Here is a 21,128-nt window from a genome sequence, read left to right as displayed (position 1 = left end):
TTACACTATACTTTTCTCAGTCCTGGAGGATGAGATCATATGATCTTTGTTTTCTGTAGTTTGTACTCTCTGAACTTTTTAAACATCAAAATATACATATTATTTATAATCAGAAAAAAAGAAAGCTGTCTTATTTTGAAATCATTTTATTATTAAGAGCTTATCAGAACAAGGGAGAAGACTTGCCCTGTTTACTGTTGTAGACACATTGTTCATTAAGGATGACTTGTTTGGAAAAATTCACTCCCAAGACCTCTCGACCTCTAGGGCTAAGCATGGCATAGCACTGGGTGGGTTGGGGATAAGATCATAATACTGTTGCGTGGGAGTGCTTGAGTTCAGACCCCAGCTCTGTGGCTTATTACTGTTTGACCTTGTGCAAATTACCTTGTGCCTTTTCCCTTTAGTTTCTTCTCCCGTAAGTGTTAATAAAAAAGTACTAGCTACCTCACAAAGACTTAAGATGTTAATAAAACAAAGACCTTGGAACAATGCCTAGCACAGATGACCATTCTATAACTGGATGTTAGGTGTGACTATGAGCTACATAGTATGGAACACTTCCAAAAAATTAAGTTAAAAAAGAATTACATGCAAATATTCAAAAATAATCTGAAACACCCAGTAGCATTTTCCCCAGGCTGTTTTCTCTGTGGGACTATACTGCCCAGACAAGGGGGCAATTCAGCCTTTGCCCTGTGAATTGAGGTAAAAAAAATGCCAGCAGATTCATGAGCACTGGACACAACAGATAATTCAGAGAAAAGGAAACACAGATATAGCCAATTAGCAATGAAAAGTTTTCAACCTCAATGCTAGGCAAGAATTTGCAAATTAAGATAAGGGTGACATGTGGTTCATTTGTCATATTAGCAAAGATTATACAATAAAGGCTAAAATTCAAGGCATGAAGGGTCAGACACACATTGTTATACACTGCTGATGGGAGTGGAAATTAGTCAAACCCTTTGAAAGCAGTTTAGCAATGTACAGAGAAAACATACAAATCCTCAAGAGCTTTGAGTTAGTAACTCTTTCCGGGGACTTATACTAAGGAAATAACGATAAAGACATTCATGGCAGCAGTGTTTATAACATTCAAAAATGAAAATAATCTAACTTTCTAACAATAGGCAATTCATTCAATAAATGAGAGTACAACTAGATGCTAGATATTGTATAATATTGCAGTAATACTGATAAGTAGAGATATTAATGAGTTTTGACTTATGACTCAAGGTTGGACCATGTAACCAGCACTGTTTCCTCTGGGTGTAGGGGAGTGCATAGGTGTGACCACTGGCTATACTCTGCCCTGTCGCCCATGCTTCCCTGGTATGATAGGTAAATTTGGGATGGAAAACTGGACATGACCTACTCTACCCTTTTTCCTTTAGAAATCTAGCTGCTCGTATGGAGCATCCGTCCTCTTCTCCTGGGTGATAGACTCTTTCTCTAGAGGCATGTTTTTCCCTCCCACATCAGAAAGATTGTTCCATCTAGCATTGACCAAGAGAGGGGCTAACGCTGCCTACTTCCGAGATTCAACCAGGAGGATTATTTGGCTCTCACACTAAGCCACATACTTCAGCATGGCCTTTATCAATAAAAGTGACACATTGATTTTCCATCTCCCAGCACTCTTTTATATGTATTTTCCAAAAACTTGGTGGGAAAGAAAAGCATTATATTTTAAAAGACTCCTCAGGTACTTCAACATTAGAAACTGACCATTGATAAAAACTACATAATAACTTAGTTCTAAACGTCAGTTATTTGACATCAGCACACATTGATTATCTCATAGTTTGTGAGGGTCAGGGATCCAGGCATGGCTTAGCTGAGTGCGACTACCTCAAGGTCTCTCATAGGTTGAGATCGAGTCTGGGCTTCAGCTGTGGTCTCTTCTGAAGGCTTGATAGAGGGAGCACTTGTTTCCAAGCTCACTCGTGTTATGGCAGAATTGAGTTTCTTGCTGGCTGCTGGCCTCCGGCCTTTCTCAGCGCCTTGCTATGGGGGTTGTCTCCTAGGGCAGCGCACAACACGGCAGCTGGCTTCCCTCAGAACCGGTGGCTGAGAGTGCAAGGGAGCGTGCGCAAGGCGGAAGACACTGTGGTTTTGTAACCACATCTCAGAAGAGACATTCTTATTACTTTTGCTACATTCTCTTTCCTATCAGAGAGTCACTAGGTCCAGCACACACTCAAAGGGAGGAGATTATATAAGAACGTGAATACCAGGAGGCTAGGATCACTGGGGACCATTTTAATGGCTACACACCCCCAAAACTAACATCCACCACAAGACAGGCTCATAGCTAATCTCATTTTATCTTAATAACAAGCCAAGGAGTCAGTTAATAGGATTATCTGATTTTGAAAATGAAGATGTGGAGGCTTGAAGATGTTAAGTGTCTGGCTTGAAAGCTCACAGAATAGTAAAGGGACTGATCAGGTTTTGGAATCTGACAGTCCACTCGCAGCTTGTGTCTCCTTAGCTACTTGGAAAATATTAAGGAAAAACTTGAATTGCAGATAGGCAAATACATTTCATGACCTTATTTTTGTTAAAAATATATTTGAAAGAGGAAGAAGACATATTAAAATATTTTAGAAAAATTTTAAACCTTTGAGTGAAGGAATTACGGGTGGTTATTTTTCCCCTATTCTTTACATGTTCCTATATATTTTTCAAAATGCTGATTATGGGCCTTTTATTTATCTGATATGGGGCAAGCTACAAACACAGCTGAAAAAGTCTGTTCTCCTAGGCCTTACTCCAGCTCACCAAAGGTGTGTGAGCCGTCTTCCCTGAGGCAAGCAGTCCAGGCGCACTGTCTCCAAAAGGTGATATATAAATGGAGACCTAAATAAATGGAGAAAACACGTACTGTTTTTATAATCACAAAAATAGAGAGAAAATTGAAAGCTTGGGTGTCCTACTATAGCTTAACATTTGAAAGTTTAAAACATTTTCCCATTCATTCATTTTATATTCAGTCCTTTATTCATTCAGTTACACATTTTTATTGAGGGCCTATTTGGTGCCAAGCACTGTGCTAAGTACTGGGAATGTAACAGCTAGTTAAACATATGTCCCTTCTCACATTCAATTTAGAATAGAGTGGAGAACACAGTTGTTCATCGACAAACGACTGAGATATATAATCGCAAACTGTGATAGGTATTATGAAGAAAATACACGGGCTATCAAGAGAGCAGAAACTATCAGTGCAGGTCAGTGAAGAGTCAGCCACAGAAGTCACTGGAATTGTAGTCATCAGTGAAATCCATTTGGGAAAGTTTATATGTAAAAAGAGAAACGGGTAAGAAAAGAACCTTGAAAAATTCCCAAAGCTAATGGTCAAAGAAAGAGGATGAGCTGCATGGAAAATTGAGAGATAGGAGGAAAGTCCAATGGAAGCCAAGGGAAGAAAGCTCTCCTGGAGAAGGAGAGTGGGCAGCGCTGCTACATGAAGGACAAGAGGGCTGAGAAGTGAGAAACACCTTTGGTGTTTAGTGACGTGGTGTGAGGAAGCCCAGGGGCAGCCTCAGCAGTTTAAATGGTTGTAACTTGATGGGAGGAGAAGAAACTGGGACCATGTATATTAATAGCTTTTAAAGCATATTTGGCTACAAAGAAGAAAAATAGAGGTTTGTAGGTGAAGGGAAAAGTGGAACCAAAGAAGGGTTTTAGATAATCTTTTCTTTTTTAAATATAGGAGAAACTGTAGTTACTGAAATAGTGAAAATTTTGATCTTATAGAGAGGATAGATGTGGGCTGAGGGTGAGGACCATTAGAAAAAACGTGACTGGTTCCTGAGAAGGAGTTTGGAAGAAGAATCCAGAGAAGAATAGAAGAAAATAAGTCTCCTTCACTGTCCTGTTGAATGTCCTATTCCTGTCGTCTTTCTCTTTCTTTCAAGGAAGCAAAGGAAATCTTTAAAATGTTTTCAAATGTAGATGCTTAGAATTTGGGAGCATAATTGCAAACATCACACCCAAAGATATTTTCATTACTCATTTCACTTTTTAAAGCACTTTTCTATGATTTGGTTATTTTTATTTCCAGGACAGCCTGGTGAGGTTGTTGGGATGGCTGCCAATCAATTCATGTGACTTATCTATGGAAACACAATGTTAATCTTGCTATTTATAAAGTGTCAAGAGATCTAGATCACCTACCTGTCACGCCAATGCAATTTTATGTTTTTACCATACTATGCCTCCTTAGACTCTTAAATCCATTAAACATAATCATAATGTTCATAGCCTGAGAGTATAACTTGAAGACAAAGAAGAAACCACCACAGAGAAGGTTTGGCTCGTTTATATCTTGACACCCTGGTAAATGCTTTCTTTAGTCTCGTCTGAAGGAAATTAGATGGAAATACAACACACATGTAATGTCTTCCACATGAAATGAAGTGAACTGTGAATAAACGTCTGGACTTGCACGCTTGACAAAGGTCGGTCTTCTCAGTACCATTTACTCAACCGCTCCTGGGTGAACAGGCACTCCTGAAAGCCAGTTCCCTGAGGCTCTGGAGACGCTCCGAGCCCCCATGCTTCTCATTTAATAGCACGAGCAGCAAAGGGTTCAGGCAGCCTTTGTGGTTTGATGAAATGGTATATATTTTCATTAGATTTGTGTGTGTGTCTGTGGGAATATTCTGAAAACAGCAAAGCTATATAGAGATAAGTAATTACATTAATAAAATAAAATAAACAATACTAACATTTATTGAGTACTTACTCTTTCCTATTTTCAACAGCTTTAAGTGGTCTCTCACCCTAGTAATTAATTATTATTCCATTTTAAATCCTGTCTTAGGCCGGGCGCGGTGGCTCAAGCCTGTAATCCCAGCACTTTGGGAGGCCGAGGTGGGCAGATCACGAGGTCGGGAGATCGAGACCATCCTGGCTAACACGGTGAAACCCCGTCTCTACTAAAAATACAAAAAACTAGCCGGGCGAGGTGGCGGCGCCTGTAGTCCCAGCTACTTGGGAGGCTGAGGCAGGAGAATGGCGGGAACCCGGGGGGCGGAGCTTGCAGGGAGCCAAGATGGCGTCGCTCACTCCAGCCTGGGCGACAGGGCGAGACTCCGTCTCAAAAAAAAAAAAAAAAAAAAAAAAATTCCTGTCTTAGTCTGTTTGTGTGGCTATGAAGGTATACCTGAGGCTGGGAAGTTTATAAAGAAAACAGGTTTATTCGGCTCACGGTTCTGCAGGCTGTACAAGAAGCATGACACCAGCATCCGCCTCTGGTGAGGCCACAGCGAACTTTCATTCATGACGGAAGGCGAAGGGCAGCTGGCGTAACCTTTACAGATCACATGGTGAGAGAGGGAGCAAGAGAGCGGGCAGGAGCTGTCGGGCTGTTTTTTTTTTTTTTTTTTTTTTTTTTTTGAGACAGAGTCTCGCTCTGTGGCCCAGGCTGGAGTGCAGTGGCGCGATCTCGGCTCACTGCAAGCTCCGCCTCCCGGGTTCCCGCCATTCTCCTGCCTCAGCCTCCCGAGTAGCTGGGACTACAGGCGCCGCCACCTCGCCCGGCTAGTTTTTTGTATTTTTTAGTAGAGACGGGGTTTCACCGTGTTCGCCAGGATGATCTCGATCTCCTGACCTTGTGATCCGCCCGCCTCGGCCTCCCAAAGTGCTGGGATTACAGGCGTGAGACACCGCGCCCGGCCTGTCGGGCTGTTTTTAACACTCAGATCTCAGGAGAACTAACAGAGTTAGAGCTCACTCCTTACCCGGAGGACTGCACCAAGACATTCATGAGGGATCTGCCCCCATAACCCAAACACCTCCCACCAGGCCCCACTTCCAATGTGGGGGGTCACATTTCAACATGAGATTTGAAGGACAGAAACATCTAAACTATATCAAATTATTCATCAAGGATGTAGCATTAATCCTGTTCTCAAACCGATACCATTGCTGGGCCACTGACATAGACTAGGATTTCCTTGGAAGCATGAGTAACCGAGATCACAGCTAACTTTTTGGAGACAGGCTGAAGTTTTTCCCAACGTGGAGCGAGAGGCCTGGAAAATAACCGATCTTGTTTCCAGCTTGTCCTTTTGCACTAAGGCATGTTCAGAAGCATGAGCAGTTCTTCTCCCTCTCCTTTAGCCATGCTGAACTGAGCTCTCTTTTAAATCCTGGCATTAATTTCTGAATCCTTGGAGCTTTCTGCTGCAAGATCTGTTCTTCTTCCCTGTTCTCACCCATCTTGGCCTCCATCAGTGTGGTCAATTTCAACGGACCCTCAGGTCTTTCTCCAGAAAGTCTCCTCTGACCACTGCCCCCCACAACTCTACCATGGGTAGAGTAACGGCCAAACACCAATATTCTAAAACAATCACATGCAAAGTGTTCTTGAAATATATTGAAATAAATGGATATGTAATTCTTTTCAGTTACTTTCCATTGGGTAAGGAACAGAGCAGTAAAAATAATGAGATTCAGTGTTTTTCCTTCTTTTAATGCAGGTGGTAGGGCTGGGATTTTACTTCTGAATGCTACTGGTTTGTTTCATTTTCCAAAAAAAGTGTGAGGAGATATGCTCAAATTTCTCAAAATACTTAAAAACGTATTTTACTTGACCTCAAGTTGTATAAGGAGCTCAACCAAAGCTTGTGCATTTGATGACAGGTCACTGAAGTAGGTATGTTTGAATTCTGTCTTGAAAAAATTTGGCTTCTAATCATCTTGCAATGATTTTCAAGTTATTCTTGAATTTTTCTGCTCCATTCTGTGACTTGCATGGAATTTATTTTGTGACGGAAGGTCAAGTTCTGCCGATGAGGGCTGGTTTTTCTGCTATAATTTTCCTCCTGAAGGTTCATGTAGTATTATTTTCTTTCTCTCATGATTCCTTCTTCTTTAATTATCTTATAAGAGAACACCTGGTAGTTCAAATCACATCTAATGTTTCCCTGAGGCCAAAAGTACTAGTGGTTTTGTTAATTCCACCAAACAAACTCTAGTGTCTGAGTGTATTTATTACAATTCATCTAATTTAAGTGGCTGGCCATGTTAATCAACACAGCAGCTTTCTTCATCAGCATATCCCGAGGAATAAATGAAATACAAGACTTGGAATCTGGGTTGTGTGTTCTGTTTCTCACCCCTACAATTAATTACTTTCAGATGTAAATGATGGGATAGAGGGAGAAAGCTGAGATAAGGGACAGTTCAATTATAGAGGAAAGTCTATGTGAGGTGCAGTTCCAGGGTTGGTTCAATTCAGCAACTCATTCTGGTGTAGAAAGGAACAGGTTCTTTTTACCACTCTTCTCTGCCTTCCATGGGTTAGATTGGTCCTAACACTGGCTGCCTATATGACAGCAAAACATTGCAGTTCCAGACTTTGGTCTGTACATACACAGACCAGCAGAAGACAAAATATTTGTGTGTGTGTGGAGGGGTAAGCTCTAAAAGAGTGAGAGTTAATTTTCCAGAAATCATAGCAAACTTTCTCTTGTGTCTCACTGGTCCTGAACTATGTGCTCATTTCTAGAACAAAGTCTGACCAGGGCGTGATCAAAACTGCTTAAGTAAGGCCTGAATAACTGGATTAACATTAAGAACAAGAGGATGGCATTACCCAGATTGCTTTGACCAGTCAGCTTTCACCGAGGAAGTGGGGTTTGCCCGGTTCTATGATAATCACCTGTGCTGTGTATCTATCGACCTAACTAGAATGTGGATTCACAGAAACAGGGTCTTGCACTCATTTCACTTTGTATTTCTAGATCAGAACACATTTGCTTTCACATCATAAGCACTCAAAATATTTATTCAATGTGAATAAAGTCGCCAGTTTCCCATATGAGCTGCGATTAGGTTTGTTCCCTTCCATTGATTCCAAGATTACTCATTTAGCACCTATTTTATACCGGACACAGGGGAGTGAAATGGTGATGAATGACCAGTCCTTGTTCTTAAGGAACTTACAGTTTTGTAAGAGAGAGAAAGATACGTACATCAACAATTTTAATAAAATGTGAAGACGCTACTGCAGAGTGCTGCAGGGCTCAGTCGGGGAACTTTACGGGGCTTATTGGAGGTGAGAAGGCCTCTCGGAGGAAGCGATATCTCCACGGAGATCTGTCAGGCTTACGCAGGTTTGCCAAGAGAAGGGGGAGATGAATGGTTCACTGTGGAGAAGGATGATTCACTTTAGAGAGGGACGTGACAAGACCCCATTATGATGTCCATTGTTCACTTCACAGTCTCACTGGAGACAGTGTGATATCACCTATTGTTAGACTGGTGTGGTCGGTTGCTCTAACCAGGAGCATCAGAAGTTTTCAGCCAGTACATAACGAGGAAGCTACTTCTGCAGAAGCAGTTTCTGCAAGGGTTTCAGCTTTTTTTCTTACATGACACCAGAGAGGCCCGCTACTTAGCATAATTTGTCTTAGAAATGTGTATTTGGCCAGGTGCAGTGGTTCACACCTGTAATCCCAGCACTTTAGGAGACTGAGGCAGGCAGATCATGAGGTCAAGAGATTGAGATGATCCTGGCCAACATGGTGAAACCCCGTCTCTACTAAAAATACAAAAATTAGCCGGGCGTGGTGGTGGCGCCTGCAAACCCAGCTACTCAGGAGACTGAGGCAGGAGAATTGCTTGACTCCAGGAGGCAGAGGTTGCAGTGAACCGAGATCACGCCATCGCACTCCAGCCTGGCGACAGAGCGAGACTCCCCCTCAAAAAAAAAAAAAAAAATTGTGTTCATCCGTGTCTTAGCCCCTTCCGACTGATATAACACACCACCACAAACTGGGTGGCTTATAAACAACAGCAGCTTATTTCTCACGGTTCTGGAAGCTGAGAAGTTTGAGATCAAGATGCTGCAGGTTCAGTGTTTGATGAGGGTCCCCTTTCCGGTTCAGAGACATCGCCACATCCTGTGTCCTCATGTGGTGTGAGGGCTCAGGTGGGGCCTCTCTGGTAAAGAGACTGATTCCGTTCACGAGGCTTTGCATGTTTGCTATATCAACTCCTCCATTAGGTTAAGTATTATTATATTCCCTAGTTGTCAGATGAGGAAACTGAGGCAAAGAGAGGTTGAGGCACTTGTCTAAGGTCACAGAGGTAGAAAGCAATAGACAGTAGGTGGCAATTCTGAATCAGGCTCCTGAGCTACCAGAGGAGAGCGGGCAAGGCCATGGGTGGAGAGATGGCCTTCACGAAGGCCAGCTTGTCCTAGGGAGAGGGGTGTGGAATTGTTGGAGGGATACAGGGAGCCAAGGGACATTGTTTAAAATGAGAGATATTTCAGAGTGTTTATAAGGTAACAACAATAAACGAGTCTATACACAGGCTAAAAAAGAGATTGACAGTTGAACAGGCAAAGAGAGGTTGAGGCACTTGTCTAAGGTCACAGAGGTAGAAAGCAATAGACAGTAGGTGGCAATTCTGTCCAGGCAGAAAGGGACAACTTTGTAACAAGGAGGAAGGGTGAAAAATAAGAATGGAGGAATGGGAGGAACTGCCATGTGAGAGGAGTGGCAGAATGCAGAGAACATTTTTGGCTGATGTATTGATTTTCCTTGTAAAGCGTGAGGAGAGTGGAGGAGGTAGAACGAGAGCTTTGAGGAGAGTGAAGTTTTGAAAAACCAGCATCATAGGGAATGGAGAGAATGGAGGATAATGAAACTAAGATCTCCTGGTAGTGACGGGAGCCTGAGTATGTTTGGAGAACAGAAAATGACAGTGGCAAGCTAGTAAATCAGCATTTTTTTGGGAAAAAGTCAAATGCTCTGATTTGGAGTGTTTGCTAATTTTGTTGGTGCAAACGCTAATTTTGTTGGTGCAAACATGGTTCATAACAACCCACTGGTGGTTTAAGAAGTGGCTTAAAAAAATTCTGCGTATTTAACCACTGACTGTCAGGAAAAGCACGATCTTAGGCCAGTGCATCCCTGACCCGCACCTGCTTGTGCGATTTCCTCCACAGCACAGTGAAGAAACAGAAGCAAGGTTCTTGGGTTGGCCCAAGGGTGTGGTTTCACTTGGTGAATGGTACAGAGGGAAAGGGACAGAAAGATACGAATATGACTAAGGAAGTGATGTGATTACGTGTAATCCAGATTGCACAGACATAGCGGAGGTGATGAGAGACTGGTCTTGGTGACAGTGAAGAATAAATGTATGGGGAATAATGGATATTAAGGGTCATTCTGATGGGGTGGTGTGTGCTGAGGTGAGAGGTTATGGGAGGAATGGAAGATCATGTTTAGGTGGTCAAGATCAAGTGAAAAATAAAACCTTACAAGTCTTTTAGGGACCTGTTAAAAGCAGCTTTACTGGATGGATTATGAACTGGAGAAACAGATCCCTGGATTATCCCTGGAATGCACAAGATGACGCTCTGTTTACTGTCCCTGAGACCGTACAGGTAGTCAGCTCCATGGTTGCTTTGGAAGCCAGCACCCATGAACCAGGACTCAAAGGGACTGTATAATTTCAAAATTCCATATCATTGTTTGAGAAAGCCCCAAACCTCTAGCAGAGAATAGGTGTTCCACAGTCTGAAGCAACCTGGTTTTCTGGCTAATTTCTCATTCTTTTTTTTTTTTTATCCATTCCACATACCTCTTTCACCCATACTCACAACTGTCAGACAAGATTATTCTGTACTGTTTAGTACCTCTCTGCTTTTACATATGCTCTCTCCTTCCTATTTATACATAGAATGCCTTTTCTCACTACCCATTATCTTTGGCCACCTGTCAAATATCGACTTCTTCTTTATGCCTTCTTTCGAAGTTCTCCCTTTTGTAGGAATTCCTTCCCCTTCCCTCTCCAGGATGGCTTGCCCTTCATTGTGATGGTGTAGTGCTCTGAGCAATAGAAATGGAAATATTTCTCACATCACATTCTCACTTTAAATTTATTTATATCTCTCTAACAGTAGACTGCCACCTTCCTAAGGATAAGGATTATGTTTGATTCATACTGGTATCCCTATTACTTAGCAAAGCACCAGGAATATGCATTCAAGGCTTTTGTTTTGTTTGGCTTAATGGATGAGGTCCATGTTGCCTGGAACCTACACTCAAAAGATCTAAATCATTCTGAAAAAATGACATAAAGACAATATACATATGTTTCCAATGCTACTTTCTCATTATGTTAGCAACAAGCCTGAGGTGAGAATATGGAAGAAATTTTGAGAACAGGGTATACAAAAATGGTTAAAGGCAAGATGGCCAATATATGCAGTGATTTCCCTTTCTATAACTGGTATGGTTTGGCTGTGTCCTCACCCAAATCTCATCTTGAATTCTCACATATTGTGGGAGGTACCTGGTGGGAGGTAATGGGGGCAGATCTTTTCATGCTGTTCTCATGATAGTAAATAAGTATCATAAGAGCTGATGGTTTTAATAATGGGAGTTTCCCTGCACAAGCTCTCTTTTTGCCTGCCACTATCCATGTAAGACGTGACTTGCTCCTCCTTGCCTTTCACCATGATTGTGAGGCTTCTTCAGCCACATGGAACAGTAAGTCCACTAAACATCTTTTTCTTCCCAGTCTCAGGTATGTTTTTATCAGCAGGGTGAAAATGGACTAATATAATAACACATAGGAGAAATTGCTAACCCATAATGACCCTTTCCCACCAAGCCAGGACTAAACCTCAAAATCCTTCTCAGCAAAGCCTTCCAAACTGTCACAACAAATAGTGTGGAGTTGGCATGTGGGAGGAACCTTGTGCACCATCCACAAGAGAAAGTCTCTCTCCCTAGCAGCTGACTCTCAAAACTGGTAAACAATATTTTTCCTCTGCCTTTGGTTCACTGAAACTGTTCTAAATAATATGCTTCATTTCACTAATAAGTAAAAAGCAACAGATTGAGTTTGTTCTTAAGCCTTAATTATAAATCATTTTATCTTCCACTAAAGAGTATATTTTGATGTTTTGAAAACATTGAAACTATTCCATGTCTTAATGAACAACGTAGAAAAGAGTTCTATATCTTGCATAAATTCATTTTGCTTAAATATTTTGATGGTCCACTGTATAACACAATCTATCTCTACTTCAAGAAAATTCTTTTACAAAACAAGCACTGTGTTTTATGCCCTGTTGTCACATCATGATTCTTTATGTCTAGCTGATCAATAATTAGATGAAGATACTTTTTTTAAAAATCAAAAGGTGAATTTAAAAAAATATGCTGGGGAATCAGTTTCCTCTTTCAGTTAAAATATTTATGTATTTCTTTAGTTCTTGGACATTTTCTAATATCCTTCTTTTTTTTTTTTTTTATTTTGAGACTGTCTCCTGGTATGTTGCCCAGGCTGGCCTTAACTCCTGGGCACAAGCAGTCCTCCTGCCTCAGCCTCCCAAGTAGCTGGGATTCCAGGTGCACACAACTGCACCCAGCTATTCCTTTTATCATTTATTTGATAATTTCATGTCTTTACATTTCTTGTTATCTTTTATATTTTCCAATCTCATTAACGTTTGATCTTTTTGTTTTAGATTTCCTCATGGCTGTTTCTAAATCTTTGCATGGAGTCATTTATTTCAGATACTGTATTTCATTATTTGAGAGATTCTTCCTTCTCTAATTTTTTCTATAATATCTTGTTTGTGTTTCATAGATTTACCGTATTTTAAAATTTGTGGAAGCATAGTAATTGAACTTTTTAGCTATTTTTTTCCATGAGTGTCTCTCCTCTAAATTCTCTCTTTTCTCCAGTGCCAGGTATTCTTCCATATTGATATTTTGAAATTTGGTTTTTATTTGCTGAGTGTTTCTTAATATATGTGCCGAATGAGTCGCATTTCATTCAGGAAGAGAAACAACTCGGGGTGTGTCTTTGCTGGAGGTAATTGAACCAAGGGAACGGGAAACTACAAAACCATGGGAAGCACGGTGGTGCGTCGGGGCCCAGCGGGTCTCTCCTGCGGTGCAGGGGTGGCGCAGGGCGCATGCGCAGGGCCAGCAGCCCCTCTCCCCCCCGTCCAGCGCTCGTGCAGGTGCCTCCCGTGGAGTCAGTCTAGGAAACGTTTCCAGGCGCCTCGTCTTTGCAATCAAAAGAAGCAGAAATGTTGCTGAGGCCCTCAGAGACAGTTCTGCACACCTGCTCAAAACAGAATGGAGGATGAATGACGGGGGATTGGGTGTGCGCTTCTTTTGCTGCGAGGTCGGCACACAGCGCCGCTTAGGACTCTGTCTTTACAGGCAGTGGGTAAGGAGCTAGCTGTGAGATGCAAGTCCCTCAAATAGTAACAACACCACCACCAACAACAAATATTTAATTTGGAATGCCACCTTCCAGGTTAGGAGCACCAGCTTTCCCCAGCATTCCCTTCAGTTTCTTGGAGAAGAACCTCTGGGGTTTGGCACTGGGGAAATATCAGCTGTTACTTGCTTTCCATTTGGATAAGGATTGGGGGATGTAAGTGCTGATTCAGTCACTGTTTCTCTCTTCAGCAACACGTCTGCCTCAACCTCAGCCCTCGGCAATGCCTTCTGACTCGGAGCCGAGAGCCCTTCCTGACCTCGTGGCTGGGCGGCTCTGGCCTTCTCTGCAGCTCCTCAATGGTGTGGCAGCGCAGCGCAGGCCCTCCTGGCTGACCTTCAGAAATCTGTTGAAATCTTCAACTAAGAAAACAAGGAAGTTTGCTGCATCTATTGACTCTTCCTTTCACGAAAGATTTCTCTGTAGCGTGCAATGCTATCCACTGGAAAAAAATAAAAAAAAATTAAAAAAAAAAAAAAAAGGAGAGAAATCTGTTGAAATCACTCGTTCGTTGCTATTGACCCTCTCCACACCGTTGTCTCTGAGAGCCTGGGTTGTACTTTTAGGCTTTATTTCATGGAGGCTTAGGGCAAACAGGGGGCAAGGGAGTATGTCTAATCTGCCATTTAACTCGGAAAGTTCTGCCTGCCTTTTAAGGCATTTTTGAGTACTTAATATGGGCCTCTATCTGATCTTTGCACCCTGACTTTTCATAACAGTACAGTGCATGTGCAAAATTCTGTTCAGTCAAGCCTGAACTGCCTTCTGAACTCAGATGCTCATTTTTGATTCAGTTTTTTTGTAGCCCTAGGAGGACCATTCTTCCTTTCTTCCCCTATGTATTTGAATAATTCATCAAGGCCAAATTAATTGCATTTCCTTCATCAAGGTGAATTCGGCTAATTGCAGCATTCTCCCTTCTCTGAACTATAATTGAACCATTATTACATGATAAAGACACGTCTATACTAGACAACCTGGCACTACATACACTTTTTGTTATATAATTATTCATATGTTCTAATTAGTTAGGTAACACTCTACTAGATTCCAGAAGTTTTTTAAGGCATGCCACATATATACCCACTGCAGTTAGATTTACCTTGCTGAAACCAAGGTCTCTTTTAGGGCATAGCATGATACTGGAGATATGATAAAATATTAATACACAGATATACAATTTATTCATTACACAAAATTTACACTACAGTCAACTACATACACACATGCTCTTTTTAAAAAAATTAAAATTATACTTGAAGTTCTAGGATACATAAGCAGAATGTGCAGGTTTGTTATATAGATATACACGTGCCATGGTGGTTTGCTGCACCCATCAACCTGTCATCTACATTAGGTGTTTCTCTTAATGCTCTCCCTCCCCCAACCCCCCACCCCCCTACACGCCCTGGTGTGTGATGTTACCCTCCCTATGTCCATGTGTTCTCATTGTTCAACTCCCACTTATGAGTGAGAACATGCGGTGTTTGACATGCACTTTCTTCTTATTTATCTTCCTCATTTTTCTTTTCCTATCCTGAGTTTTCCAGACAAAATAGCTGAAGAAATCAAGAAAACCAAAGAATATTAAAAAGAAAGTGGCAACAGACAACAAAAGGTGTTAGTACTTGACACTCATTGAATCCTTCTTCTTTTCCTTATTTTTTATCAGTTGTGCTTATCTTTACTTGTGCAACAGTGAACACCAGAATTCTTCCATGGTAGGTGGGTGTGTAATAGTTAAATGAGCACTCCTATAATATTTAGGCATTTCATAATGTGTCATCTTAAATTAATGTAATTTTCATAATTTTTACAGTTTGAATATATTCTATATGCTGTTTTAATTTTTTTTCTGAGAAAGAACTGTCTGCGGAGAAATAGTGAAACGAAACTCTTCATTTTGATGACTGGAAAAAGAGATGGGAGTAGTGTCTCCACTGCCAGACAGACTGCATCTCTGCTGCCAGACGCCCTGGGATGCTGCTGTGGGGTTTTGACAGGCTCCTTGCATTACTGAAGTCAAATTCTTTCCTAGTAGCACACACCTTTCCCACACTGATCTATCTTGAAAAATAAGAAAACCTTTCTTCCTGTTGTTGGCTGGGGCACTCCTGTATCTTTGAAACTATTATTTTGTTTGTTAGGCAGAAGCTCCTGGGCAGCTGCCAGTCTTCTCTATGGTGTCTGAGCGCTGACCCCTCAGCAATGTATGTGACATGTGATTAAATAATTATTAAAGACCAATGGCATGCTTTGGTCATTTTTCTTATCTAACAGTCATAGTAAAACTGAAAACTAGAAATTTTGAATGACAAGACGGGGAAATTTAAATTAGGGCCCAAATTTACTTCTTTTAACTATTAGTTTTAACAGTTTATTTTTCATTAGCAGAGGTATTTTACATGAATTTTCTTAGTGTTCCCTTCCTTTCTCCAGAGTACAGGTTCAAACTTTATCTAACAATTAATATACATTTTGAATTATCGTGCAATAATGGTAAAACATTAATTAAAAATGTATATGTATTTTAAAGTGTAATGCTACCATATAAATTATGTATATTTTATCCATATATCTACCTGACACCTATAACATGAATGAAAAGAGGTTATACATAAAATTCACATGTTATTATTTTATTTACCATGCAACTTAGAATTAAATCAGGATGTTTGCAGAAAGCTAGCTAAACCCCTAATTGACATGTACCCTCTCAGCAGTGTAACTAAGGATGATCGCACTCTGGCACCCAGGCTACGTATGTGGTAGAAAGCGTGCCAATTCTTGGGACAACATACAACAGAAGGAATTTGGTGTAGGACATCTGGATATTTAGTATTTTATGCAAAAATACATAGATCCTTCATTTTTCCTTTTCTTTTGACATTTGTTGTACAAAGTCTTAAAAACCTATTCTTTGGAATACATAAGTTGGTCATACTCATATGCTTCTTGAAAAAGCTATTTAAAAAAAAACTTTAGTTCTAGTATTTAATGTTGGAGACCAGTGCTACCCACTTGGGTTTGCACAGAGATGGTCACCGTTTATATCCGCAAAATCTAATAAAGTCATGACCAGCTACATGTGGCCACTGAACACTAGAAATGTAGTTGGTGCAACTGAGGAGCTGAATTTTCATTTTTATTTAGTTTTAATTCATGTAAGTTTAGATAGCCACATGTGGTTTATGGCCACCATACTAGCAAAGCTGTAGGCTATTCGGAGTCTCAATTTACCAGTGGCTAAGACTAGCTGAAGTATAAGATATTTCTTAATTACAGAAGGAAAATTTTCTGAAGAAATATTAAGGACCTTTCATTGTACATGCATTACAGTGATATTAAAGTAGTTTTAAAGTAGAATAGCATAATATTAATAAATATATATGAATATATATTCATACACTTATATATACTTTTATACATAAATATGTGTGTTTATTCAAACCAGAGCATTCATTAAATCTGATCATACAGTAATAATATGCAAAAACTGAAAAACTGCTATAAAATTTCATGGCTAGAAACATGTTGTCAGTGAATCCGTAAATATTGGTGCATACATAGCAATAAAGCATAATAAACTTAATGGCAAAATAAGACCCACCATATATGCAGTACCAGAAAGCAAAAATGGTACTATATTTTCATGAATATTGGTGACTAAAAAGTAAAGCAATGTATAATAGGTTTGATGAAATTTCTTTTAAGATAACCACAGTTTGCAAATAAAATTAATTTATCAAAAAGCAGCAGGAACTATACATGTAGATGGTAATTTCTAAGAACATTCAATGTCATGCCCTGGAATTCTGAAAGTAAATTTCTGATTATTATTAGATAACCAGTAAAAAGTGAATGAGAGTATTTACTCTATGAATTTTAACCTGTGGGTTTAGTAGTTCTATATCTTAATTTAAAACTTTAATAAAATAGCCCAAATTGTATGTCTGATCAGCCTTGTAAAATCAGATGTTTTGTTTAATTAAAAATAATAAAATCACAAGCTCTGAAATCCCTGTCTTTGATGTGAGGGGAGTGGTGCTTTTCACCATCGGTAGGGGTAACATGCTCTCCCCACCTCTGATCTCTGGGGCTGAGTTTTCTGTTATTATTATTTGCACACTGGACACAGATCTCATAAAACAGATCTTAGTCACTGGAAAATATATTAATGTATGGATTTTTCATACGTATCTAATAGTCCAATCAAGGTGTCTACACTGATATAGGTTTATATGTGTACCTATGTGTACATGTGTGAGGGGGACATTGGGGAAAAGGAGTTGGAAAATGCTTCACTTGTTAGAGTCATGAATTAAATGATGCAAGTCTGAATCGAGTTGCAAATATTATGATAGCAATGAACAATGTGGTAGTTATATTTAAAAAACACTTTGGGAACCAAGCAAAACAAAGCAAGCTGCATTTGGAACAATGAGATGTGTTCCTGTAGCCTTCTGTGCGCTTTCTGATTATGGCTAAATCTGTGACTATAGTTTGAAAAGATGATAAAGAATTTCATATTTGTTTGTTTTATCAACCATTAGTTCTAAATTCCTTTGCAAGAGTGTGCATTGAAAAAAAGCGCAAGACAAATAGTCAAGAGATTGTGCTATTTTTCTGACTCTTCCCATTTCATCTCTGTGATCTACTATAAAGAATGTCCTTAGATCTCAGTTTCCTTATCTATACAATGAGAAAATTATATAGATGTTTTCTTACTACATTCAATTGCAGAATTATCCTCTGGAATGGAAGAGACAAAGCACTGTGCAACCAATACCATTTCCAGAGAAGGCAACTGTATTAGTTTCCTAGGGTTGCCATAACAAATTACCGCAAACTAGGTGGCTTACACCTTTGAGGGCAGGGCCACGTTCTCTGTGTAGACACTGGGGGAGGACCCTTCCCTGCTTCTCCTGGCCTTTGACGGTTGTCAGCAATCCTTGCTGTTCCTTGGCTTATAGATACATTGCACCAATCTCTGCTTCCATTAGGTCTTCTTCCCTGCGTGTCTGTGTTCAAATTTCCCTCTTCTTATGAGACTGCAGTCAGATTAGGGCCACCCTCATCCAGTATGACCTCATCTTGACGTGATTACATCTGCAAAGACCCTACCTGCAAATAAGGTCATGTTCGCAAGGAGAGGAGGTTAAGACTTGAACATTGATCTTTTTGACTGGGACACAATCCAGCCCACAAGAAAGACCTGAAGTTACAGTCTATTTCTTCCTTCTTGTTTTCTTTTGTTAAGTTATTTTAGAGATGTTCAATATTTACATAAAATTAAAATCTTTTTTAAAAATAAGTGTCAGTGCCAGAACTGTAAATGAAAATAATCAAATAAAAGTTAGAATTATTCATTACTCATTGACTTTTCTTGTACTTAAAGCATCTACAATGACAATCTGCTTCTGCATATTAATGTAGTCCTACTCATTTTAATGATAGTTTACCTCTTTTGATTATGGATAAGATCAATCATCTTTAAAAACTATTTTATAATACCTAAAAATTGTTCCAAAGACTGATTCTAAATAGTGAATATAAAACTGGGAAATGTGGTGCTTAGGAACCCTTGAAGTAATATTTCTGGTTGTTGTCAGAACCAGATGTTGACATGAACCATTAAGCTGAGTTGTCAAAAGTTATCTTTGGTTGTTGTTTTGTAAGTAGAAATGAAAGTCCTGCTGGAAGGCCTGTTGACAGTTCCTTTTGGGACTCTGTTGCTTTCCCTTGCCATTCTGCCCTAGTCATAGCTTTTATTAGCAAACATACGCTTGTGTGATATGGGACAAGTCTCCATAGTTAGTTGTGTGTCATCCTGAGCCTGACTTACAAATAGCCCAAGGACATCTTCTGAAGACTCTAGACTTACTGCCTTTCGAAGGCTTACAGTAGAGTTACATCTAACCAAGTTTCTTAATAACTGCAGGTGAAGCAAAAATCCTGGCATGGAAATGACACTTCAAAATCCCATAAATTACATATGAATTGTCCACTCACCTGAATAGTGGACACCTGAATAGTGCAGCACCTGTCAGTATCAGTGGGCAGAAAATCCTCATTTAATTGTCCAATCCTGTGGGGTAAACATTGTTGTCCTTTTCCAGGTACTAAAACTTAAGTTCAAATAATTTTTGTTACATGCCCAAGATCATATAGAAAGTCATACAAAACTATTCTCTGCAGCGAATACACCAAGCGTATTCCCCTCTACATCCTCATTCAGAACATCATCTTTTCAGGCCTAGGCGGGTAGATTACAAAAACAGAATATGTGGAATCCTTGTATTGTAACTTTTTAAAAAAATTTACTTTGGGTTCCGGGATATGAGTGCAGAACGTGTAGGTATGTTCCAGAGGTAGACTCGGCACAGTCTATTTCCCTGGGAGAAATCACAAGCCTCAAAGAAAGTAGTGAGATAGTTCTATGATTTACACATGGAATAAAGAAAAATGGAAAAGCATTATGAATATAATTTGCATTTTTTGACACAAAGACGTGCAAACATACATAAAGATACACAGCATTCATTGTAAATGCTAGAAATAGGATATAAAACAAACATAAAAACCTATTTTAATTTTAACTAAAATCAACTCATTTGCTTCAAAAGGCGTGAGAGAGTCTCAACAGGAGAAATCAGCTGGAAGAGCCGGGAGCCTCCAAGAGACCCTTTTTTACCTGGATGCATTGTAGGCCGAAGTCTGCCTTCAGCCTTCAGTGCTCAGAGACTGGGATCTCAGTCTCGCTGAGAAGTTCAGCATTGCTGGGCCTCATTTGTGCACCGAGATTAGTGCAGTTCAAAAGAAATGAGCATAGCCACACAACATTCCCGCTAATTTCCAGTGAAATACTTTATGGCCACACTGGCCAGATGTCATAGTCCTTGTTCAGACAGTCTCATCCTATTGTAAGCTTCGTGGAAACCAGCCAAAGAATCAGAAGGATGTGTTGTGAATGTTTAAGGACACTGAGTTTTGCTAGTCAGGTGCATCCACCTCCACAATAGGTAGAATTTGTTAAATGGCCTAGAGACTTGATTTAACCTGACCTCTCTTTGGAAAATTCAGTGATTTGGACCAAACAACCATGCAGAATATAATTTCTGAGTTAGAATACACATCTCTTTTTCTCCATGCTTCCTGAAATGATGTCTATGGATGAGAGAGAGCAAATTAGTTTGGGGAGGGCAGACCCAAATAAATAATATCGAAGGCCCTGACAGGGGGATCCAGCCTGAGCATGTTCCTCTTTACTCTCTACGGTTTCTGCACATTCCATTCTTCCTATCTCAATGGATGCCAGAAAGACAAAGATCCGTGAAGTAAAGTAAAATGTGTGTGTGTGGATGTTATATGTGTGTGTATATATATGTATGTATATATGTAGAGTAGATTAACATTATTTGTGGATTTGATTTTTGTGAATTTGCCTACTTGCTAAAATGTATTTGTAACCTCTAAATGAATACTTGTAGTGCTTTTATGGTCGTTTGTGGACATGTGCAGAACAGCAAAACATTTGAGTTGATCAATGCACATGGTCCCAGCTGAAGTCAATCAAGGCAAATGTCATCATGTGGCACATGACTGTTGTTGGAGTACATCAAAACTAAAAACTTGTGTGCATTCAAGAACACTAGCCAATAAAAAGGCCACCCAGAGAGTGGAAGAACATATTTGTAAATCATATATCTGATAAAGGTTTAATATCCTGACTATATACAGAACTCTTACAACTCCACAACAACATACAAACAAACAACCTGATTTAAAAAATGGGTAAAGTTCTCAAATAAACATTTCTCTAAAGAAGATATATAAATGGCCAATAAGCACAC

The sequence above is a fragment of the Papio anubis genome, chromosome 3, assembly GCF_008728515.1.
Source record: "Papio anubis isolate 15944 chromosome 3, Panubis1.0, whole genome shotgun sequence".
Lineage (NCBI taxonomy): Eukaryota > Metazoa > Chordata > Mammalia > Primates > Cercopithecidae > Papio > Papio anubis.
This window is presented reverse-complemented; position numbering follows the sequence as displayed.